This window comes from Sorex fumeus, unplaced genomic scaffold (assembly GCF_029834395.1).
Source record: "Sorex fumeus unplaced genomic scaffold, SorFum_2.1 ptg000072l, whole genome shotgun sequence".
Taxonomy (NCBI): domain Eukaryota; kingdom Metazoa; phylum Chordata; class Mammalia; order Eulipotyphla; family Soricidae; genus Sorex; species Sorex fumeus.
This window is the reverse complement of record NW_026606129.1, coordinates 1,978,182-1,986,788: the sequence shown is the minus strand read 5'-3', so window position 1 is coordinate 1,986,788 and position 8,607 is coordinate 1,978,182.

Sequence of the window (8,607 nt, the reverse complement as noted above, 5' to 3'; positions counted from 1 at the left end):
GATGGGTGTTTGATCATTGTACAATTGAAACCCAAGCACAAAAATTTGTAAATCTACAACTGTACCTCATGGTGTTTCACTAACAAAAATTTTAAAACAAAATGTAAATGATGGAGAACAGGCACTGGTGGAGGGGTGGGTACTGGGTCATTGTATAACTGAAACCCAAGCACAAAAATTTGTAAGTCTACAACTGTACCTCATGGTGTTTCACTAATAATTTTTTTTTTAAAAAAGAATGAACCTCGCAACAGAAGTGAAGGGAGAAAAGGAATCTAAAAGCCATATTGGACGCTTCAATACATCACGCTCAATAGTAAAAACTAAACCAGATCCAGGATACAGGAAACTTGGGTAGAACTCGAGGTTTACAGGGAAGACATGGGATTTGCTGAACACACACACACACACACACACACACACACACACACACACACGCGCGGAACATCTGTAGGCGCCGCCTTCCCTGCTCATACAGAATCTTGCTGACTCGGCTCTGCGCATCCCTGTGGCCGTGAGCCTGGCGCTCACCCCTGCTGAGAACCACTGGGCTGAGACTGTGACCCCTTAATTGGGACTCTCTCTGGTCAATAACGTGTGTGAGTGTGTGATGGATAGGGAGGCACGGATACTTACTAGTAGTTCCTGAATCAAGGGAGGAAAGATTTGGGTTGGGTTGGCCAGAATGAAGAGCGTTTATTCAATCAGCCGACAGACAAAAGCTCCCCCAGTCCCTTCTACTGACCCCTCCTAGCAGGACGGTCCAGCGTTGACTGTGGCCCGGGCAGGGCTCCAGGGGTGGCCCTGTCGCCTTTGCCTCTGCGCCCACCCGCAGATGCCATTGTCACACTCAGGCTGACGCTCACGTGGAGAGAATCACCAGCCCCCGTCATGCGTTCTGGCCAGGGAGGGCCACTGCCCTGTGTCTTCCTTCCCGCAGAATCCCGTCTGCAGGGAGGGCCTCAGTCACCGTCCTTAATGTTCTACGTAGATTCTTTCTCTTTCTCAAGGGCTAGTCCCCCATTTTCTTCACAAATCCTTTAGAAAATGATCAAGCTGCACCCATGTCAAGCCCGGCTCTGTCGCAGATCCAAATCCACGGAACTGTTGCTGGCATTAAAGTCTTTCATCCACCTAAAAAAATCTTCAAGATTTTTACACACATTTTTTTTTCATTTTATTTTGATCCCGACATAGGAAGAATATTCCGTGAGGCCACCACAGGATCAGTATAAACCTCTTTTAATTTCTTTTTCTTGCCTTTTGGTTATCTTTTGTCAAGCAGAACCCTGCTTTTATCCACATATAAGCATAACTGGCCACTGGAAACAATGCAGAGTGTGGGGAAAGACCTAATTTTTCCTCCATGGTTTTATACTCAGCATTAAAAAAATGCCAGGCTAGTAAAAGCATTAACACATTTGCAAAGGATTTCTCAGATGCGGTTTCCCCGGGCTCAGCATTTCATTTTACAACCTCTATTAATCAAGCCTAAGAGGGCCGAAGCCCCACCCCCTCCCTCCTCCTGAGGCTCCGGCTCTTCTCTTTGTCCCCAGAGCCAAAGACCCCTCCCATGGTCCCCCACCTCGCCATTCTGCTCCTGTGTCACCCCAGTCCAGCCGCCCCGAGCAGGGCAGCCTCTGCTTCCTCGGAAACTGCCACAAGCAACCGTGTTCCAGCTTTCCAACGAGGGGAGTCACGGAATCACAAAGGCCGCTGATTCCCTGCCAGGACAGGCAGGCGGAGACTCCCCACCTCGGAGCCAGCAGCGAGACCGGAGAGGGAGCGGCGGGCATGCTTTGAATCAGGAGGAAGAAAGGGGCCGAGACCGCTGAGCTCCGTTCTGCCCTTGTCGTGTTTAGCCATAAAGGCTCGCAGACCTCGGGAAGCTCTTGATTTCGACGCGGGGGCGCCAGGAGGACTGGCAAGACTTCTCCCCTCCCTCGAGTTAAATAAGCATTTTAAGCAGCCAGACATGCCTGTGAGGGGAGGCCGAGGTTTAGAGCGTGAGGACGCGAGAAGGAAGAGGTTGGCCACGGAAAGGTCACTGGACCCAAGGGCCGTCCCCGAGGTGGGAGCCCCAGGGGAGGGTCCGGCGGCTTCTCTCTGCCCAGCCCTGGAGAGCTGCGGGCAAGGGTCTGAGGCTTCAGGGCGGGACGGCACTGACCGGCTTTCCGGCTCTGTCTGTCCTGGCGGCCCGAATGGGCCACTGTCTGGGGCCTCCCACGCCTGACCTGGAGAAGCTGCCGTAGGCTCGGAGGACGGCGGCCAGCACACACCTGGGCACCCCACGCCCACCTGTCCTTCCCCGCAGACTCAGCCGCTCACTCCACCCTGGTTCCCTCCCCATGGAGGTCACCTGCTCTGGGCTCTGGGTGGCTTCTCAGAGCACCCCTGACCGTCCCTCCTCTGGACGCGTGTCCCTCCCCAGGGGCCTCAGGGCGTGTCTGAGCGGCTCAGCCTCTGCTGCTTGGAGCCGCCGGGCGCGGAAGAGCCCCGGAAGCAGGTTAGCACCGTGCCAATCACCGACTTGGCGGCAGGTGGTGCCATATGTCCGACACGCTCTGCTGTCCGCGGGTCACTGCCTGTGAGGGGGGCATGTGGCTCGGTGACAGGCTGAAAGGGCCCCTGGGACCCTGCCCTGCAAAGGCATGTGACGGGCGGGGCTGGCTCTGGATGTGACGGCTGCGACGAGCTGCCCCTCGGCGCCTCTCGTCCACGGTTTCTGTGGGACCCTGTGGGTGGCCAGGTCCCACGGGGACCCGGGAATACCAGCGGTCAGGCCCCAGCGGCCACACCACCGTTCTGGCCCCAGGAGCATCTTGTCTCCCAGGCTGACTTACAGAGACGGAGAACAAAGCGGCAGTATGTGAGTCTGGAAAGTCTTCATGGCTTCTTGTTCCTCAGAACAAAAGCCTCAGTCATGAGCGAAGGGAGTGTCAGAACAACAGCTTCCGAACACACACAATCACACACACTCACACACACTCACACAATCACACTCACACTCACACACATTCACACACTCACATACTCACTCACACAATCACACACTCACATTCACACACATACACACACTCACACACAGACACATACACTCACACACATACATACTCACACAATCACACACTCACATTCACACACATACACACACTCACACACAGACACATACACTCACACACATACATACTCACACAATCACACTCACACACATTCACACACATACACACTCAACACACATTCACACACTCAACACATATACACACACTCACAGACGCATACACTCACACACACTCACACAATCACACTCACACACATTCACACACACTCAACACACATACACACTCACACAGACACATACACTCACACACATATGCACACACTCACACAATCACACTCACACACACATACACACACTCAACACACATTCACACTCAACACACATACACACACTCACACACACACATACACTCACACACACTCACACAACCACACACACATTCACACACTCAATACATATTCACGCACTCAACACACATCCACACTCACACACTCACATACACACACATCCACGCCCTCTCTGGCATGGCAATACAGCGCAGGTACCCACACTGTCATGCCATTTAACGATGGTGCTACCAGACAAAAGTAAAATCTGAAAACTGTCACAGAATAGAAAGATGTTAAAAAAGCAGAGCCCGGCATTTGCGCTACGTGAACGTGTCAGGGCTCCCTTTGCCGTCTCCAGAGTTAATTCCCTTCCTCTGTCATTTCAAATGTCGAGTCTTGGAGGAGACAAGGCGGAAATGCAGAAAGACAGAGAAGGAAGGGAAGCCAATTAGGGACCTCAAAACAAAGTCACAGAACAGGATACATATTTTCCTTGAATATTAAATCTATGCTAATATTACCTATATGCCATGCCGGGGTGTTTTCTGCATCATCTTTGCAGTTTTACAAAAGAGGTATGAATGGTAAGTGCAGTGATTCAATTCTGAAATCCAGCCAAAGGGCCCGAGAAGGCCAAGTCGCGGGCAGACGCTCGGAGAGTGAGCAATCAGAAGAGACGTAACAGTCAGACGAGTCTCCCTCCGCGACCTCCCGATTTTATTTCTCTAAGTATGTGTTTTCTCCAGGATCCCTTTATAATCCTGAAATGTGGATATTAACTACTTAATTCTAGGACTAAGAATACCATAATTATCAAATAATACCCTTCAATTACAAGCAGATGCGGGATACACTTTCCTACACCAGCCAGCTCTTGGCCGCTGGGGGAAGGGTCTGCAGAGCCCCCCAGGTCTATAACAAACAGGGCAGATCCTGCACCTGCGTCTCCAGGGGAGCAGTGCTCCGAGGGCCCTATTCTATCGCCAGCGTCTCGAGGTCGTTCGCCCAGCTGAGAGCAAGATCAGGCGTATGGCAAGGCAGCAGCCAGCAGCCGGGTCTTCTTGGAGTTGAACCAGCATCTGTGTTCCCCGCCTGGGTGCAGCAGTGGGCAGCGTCCAGTCCCATCTGCGGCAGCGTCCAGTCTCGGCTGCGGCAGCATCCGGCGCGGCGTCTGGTCACCAGACTCCCTGGGCGCCGGGCTCACGTGGCCCCGGCATTTGAATGCCCAGATAAACAGCTCCCTCTGAGCTGCAACCGTCCTGCCCACCTCACACACGCCAGCTTCCTCCCCGGCAGGTGAGCCCCGTCCTTGCCTCCGCATCCCGCCACGTCTCTGAAGGCAGGTTGCTGCAGTTTAACCATTGTCAGGACTCTAGAGGGTTCCCACGGCACAGCTCATGGAACATCTGCCTGGGGCTTGTGTGTCCCTGCAAGGCCACAGCCACAGCGGCCGGAACACAAGTTCCTGCCCCTGCGCCCAGACGCCGGGAGGCAGCCGGCATCACTGTGCGCCCATCACACCTGAACCCAAGGAGGAGTGAATAAGCAGGAGGGCCTGAGAGGTTCCCCTTGGGAAGGCGCCGGACTCACATAGTGGATCTGACTTTGATTCCCGGCACAGTGACTCCTGAGCACAGAGCCAGGACTAAGTCCCAAGCACCAACGGCCGTGGCCTTCCCAACAGAAAAAACCAACGCAGAGCAGGGCTCTAGGTGCTGGAGCCAGCCAGTCTTCCTCGACTCGTCTCCCCCTCAGCTCTTGGAATGGGGCTTGGCTCTGTGAGCTTCCCCATTCCAAAGTGTCCACTGAACGCAAGTGACCACGTTTGGAAGATAAAACAAGGTTGGATGCCATGCTCAGGAAACTGCCACACACGGTGTGAGTGCCTGACTAACAGTGTTTTGCCAGGACCCAGGACAGGTGTGTTCACAGATGTGTACCAGGCTCCTCCTCCCGTGTGAATCCACCGTCCGGCGAGAGCCTCGGAACTTGCCTGAAGCAGCGCGAGCGGCCGTTCTCACTCTGGTGAGTCAAGTCTCCTCAGGCCTCGTCCCCGTCCGGTCTCCCACCCCAGCGGTCTTGGAGCAGCATGGAGCAGAGTGTGAACACCTGCCTGTGTGGACACACCTGGCACTGGCCGCTGACCCCGAACTTCCCAGCAGCTGACGCTCTGCAGGGGCAGCCAACACCGGCCTCCCACTGGCAAAGGGGCACATCTGCCCAGCAAACAAAGCCCCACAGCCAGCGGTGGGCAGTTGCTACGCAGGGCAGAGACAGGGCTGGGGGCCGCGCCCTGCCCCACACAGTTCCCCGGCACCAACACAGGCTGCTTGGCCCCACACGCCACCCCCAGCCCAAGCTGCCATGCTGGAGAGACAGCTGGACTCCACGGCCACTCTCAGGAGGGCACAGACGCCCGTGAGCAGACACCTGTGAGAATACCTGCCTGTGTGTACTCGCCTGTGAGCATACCTGCCCTGTGTGTACTCGCCTGTGAAGACACCTATCCTGTGTGTACATGCTGTGGGCACACCTGCCCTGTGTGTACACACCTTCTGAGCACACCTGCCCTGTGTGTACACGCCTATGAAGACACCTGTCCTGTGTGTACACACCCGTGGGCACACCTGCCCTGTATGTACATGTCTGTAAAGACACCTGCCCTGTGTGTACACGCCTGTGAACATACCTGTCCTGTGTGTACATGCCTATGCACGGACACCTGTGAACATACCTGCCTTGTGTGTACACGTTTGTGAACACAACTTTCCTGTGTGTACACACCTGGGGACACAACTTTCCCGTGTGTACACACCTGTGAGCATAACTGCCCTGTGTGTACATGCCTGTGAGCACACCTGCCAGCCACAGCTGCTACACCCGCTCCCAGGAGGACAAAGATGCCTGTGAGCAGACACCTGTGAACACACCTGTCCTGTGTGTACATACCTGGGAGCACACCTGTCCTGTGTGTACATGCCTCTGAAGACACCTGTCCTGTCTGTACACATCTGTGCACAGACACTTGTGAACACTTCTGGTCTGTGTGTACACATCTGTGACACACCTGTCCTGTGTATACACACTTGTGAGCAGACCTGCCCTATGTGTACACACCAATGCACAAGCACCTGTGAACACACCTATCCTGTGTGTACAGACCTATGAACACACCTGTCCTGTGTGTGCACACCAGTGGACATAACTGTCCTGTGTGTACATACCTGTGAGCAGACACTGGTACACAGACACCCACGATCATACACCTACCTGCACACACCCGTCCTGGGGGCAGACAGCTGTGCACATACACCCGTGCACACACTTGTGAGACCACACCTGTGTGCAGACACTGAACCAGGTGTCTGCAGTTCCCCAGAATCAACCTCCTGCTTCCTCCCTCCCTGCCACACAGGACCCCACTGCCAATCTAGTGGACCCCCCTGGGGTCTCCTGGTCTTCACGTGGGGTGGGCAGGGGCCTTGCTGTACAGTAGCAACAGCCTGGCCAGTTCACTGTCTCCTGAGAAGGCCACTGGTCCAGTTGCTCTCAGGGAGCGAGTGGCCAGGCCCTGCCTGTCTCGCCCCAGCCGTGCCCCGGGGGCAGACCCTTCCCACCTCACCCCTTCCCGACCTGCCCTTTCTGTCCACGCTCCACGGGTCTTAGCCCCCACGCACGCCACTAAGCCCAGGGCCAGTCAGATGGACACACCCGGCCCAGAGCACACTTACCCCATCTACACGGCATGCTCAAGAGTGCAGCCAACAAGTCAAGATCCTGGGCGGGACGTGGGGCTCCGGGCGGGGTTCCTGCCCTGTGGTGTCTGCACCCAGGGGAGCCCCAGCAGGTCCCTCCACGTACCGTCCCCCCCGCCTGCGTCAGCATTTCCGGAGAATCCACCTCACCTGCCACACGAGCCTCGACCGCTTCGCACTTCATTATCCCGTGTTTACTCGCTGCTAGAACGCGCCTCGTGGAAGCGTGAGAAACGCCTGATTCACGCACAGGAGTGCGCCGGGATGAACATATGCGGGGCACAACACATTTGGGGCAAGAGTAAATAGATAAGGTAATAACGACAACAGTCAGAACGGCACCGCACTGCCAGCCAGGAAGGAGGCAGCGTGAGCTTCCCCGAAAAAGGACCCGTCCTCGCGCTCGCCCCGAGGGGCAGTCCGACTCCCCCTGGGCCGCAGCAGGCGGGGGTCTCCCGGACAGCACGCCCCTGAGAGGTGCCCTGAACTGCACACAGAGTGTTGGTACTGGCGAGAGACCCCCAAGTCTAGGGGAGGGTGTGGGCCCTCCGAGCAGATGCCATGAGAAAGTGAGACCCCCGCAGAAGGAGAAACGAAAGGGCCAGGCGCGAGGTGAGGCGGGCACAGGATGGGAAGTCCCGGAGCTCAGAGAGCAGCGGGAGAGCCAGGAGGGGAGCCAGGCCACCGTTAGTCCCCCCAAGGCGGCCGCAGCCGGCTCCCAAGGGCAGCCCCCAAGGCCGGGCCTGGCACAGTGCTGGCAAAGGCCAGGCAGCAGGCGGTAGGAGGGGCTGGAGAGGGAGTCTCCCCAGCGAGACCCTCTGACGTGCTCAGCGCCCGCTGTCTGGAGTCTGGACACCACCGGGGCTTTGTCTTCCCGGCTATTTCCTGCTGCAGACACTGTTGACCCAACTGACGCTTTGTTCGGGGCCTCACGCCCTGACATCAAACACGGAGCTCGTTTCTCCCGCAGGGGCGGGAGGTGGCTGCACCTGTGCAGTTTGGGTGGACAGCCCAGCTGCCTAGGCCAGAACCCCTCGGCAGCGCCCCCTTCCCGGCACAGGCGCCCGGACCTCAGCTCCCCCATCCCGGTGAGCCCGGGCCACAGCGGACCATCACCCCTCCTCCCGGAGGCCCGCACGGCCACTGAGAAGCCACTGGACAGGAGGGCGGGACTGCAGGGGCCTGGCACGGGGACTCGGGGGCCAACACCCAGAGACGCCCAAGCAGGACAGAGCAGAGACCAGCGGCCCGAGCTGGGGCAGGACGGGCCCTGCACAGGGGTGCCGGGCGGCTCTCCCCACGCCTGAGCTGGGCCTGGGATGCCTCCGCCGGGACAATGTCAGAGGGTCACAGATGGGCCCACATGGCTCTGCACGTCCAGGAACAGGAGATGACCCATCCCTGGGCGATTTTCAGAGCAGGTGAGCAGCAGCTCAGGCCATGCCCCCTGGCTGGGCGTGGG